Here is a 1,197-nt window from a genome sequence, read left to right as displayed (position 1 = left end):
TATATATACTAGCTGGTGTACCCAGTAATTCCCGGGGGTAAAGATGTTCTATTGAAACGCCTTATTACTCTGATATAAGAAAGCAATTTCGTTATAACTGTCACAAAAAGTATATTTTCCGTCACGAAAAAGTACAAAAACTGTCAGCTAGCGGCGGGAAAGTTTGTTGGAGGTTGGCGAGAGAGGTTTTCTGAGTTTGTTGAGAGAGGTTGTCGTTCACAGAAAAAAAACTATTGAGAAAAACTAGTGAGAAAAACTCCGTTGAAGTGTTAAGTGAAATTTGGCAATCGAGGATCGAATCCACGCTATGCCTGCATGAAACCACTACAAATACGTTGTGGGGAAAAAATTTATCTACTGTCATGGAGAAAGTGTAACAGTTAAAATGCAGAATTATCGGAGTAATGGGCATTCAAAAAAGTATGTATGTTTAGAAATGCATGAATGAAGATATTCAAATTAAGGAAATGCAATAATAATGTTTAGTAGTTCAAGACTGTGAGTAGTGAGATGCAGAATTAGGTTGGCTGATCGTGAGAATCAAATATTGATCGCTTCGCTAAAAACTGCAGGTAGTATGGGTTATTTCCCTTGGGTTTTTTAAAGAAAATATTAGTGATATGTAGTAGATAGGAGGATCCATTGGATGGGCCCTAGTATCGATTTTTTTCAACAATCTAAGTATGTCACGAGGTTTCCAGACATGAGTTCTGTTCACGTGTGAAATAAAGTAAAAAAGTGATATTGTCTGCAAAAATTAGAAATTGGACACAAAAAATCAATATTCAAAGTAATCGAACATAAACAATGAAATGGGTTATTTCCCTTGAGTGTTTAAAAAATATTGTGCAGGTGGTATAGGTTATTTCCCTTGGGTATTTTCAAAAAAATAGTTATATGAGGTAGATATAAAGGTCCCTTCCAGGGGCCGTATTATCGACTTTTCCAACAATCTAAGTATGTCACGTGGTTTCCAGATATGAGTTCTACTCACGTGCCAAGTTTCATCACAATCAATAAAACGATGTAGGAGGAGTTAGATAACAACGCCACAAACAAACCTAACAATTTATTTGTTTTCTTTTAGTAAATGGGTTGGGGGTCATTTCCCATAACCCTTCAAAAAGCATTGAAGGAAGGAATCCCTGATAATCAAATAACAATTTAATATAAGGGTTAAAGAGGAGAAGGAAAATC

The sequence above is a fragment of the Octopus bimaculoides genome, chromosome 1 (genome assembly GCF_001194135.2).
Source record: "Octopus bimaculoides isolate UCB-OBI-ISO-001 chromosome 1, ASM119413v2, whole genome shotgun sequence".
Lineage (NCBI taxonomy): Eukaryota > Metazoa > Mollusca > Cephalopoda > Octopoda > Octopodidae > Octopus > Octopus bimaculoides.
Note: the sequence above shows the minus strand (reverse complement) of the source record.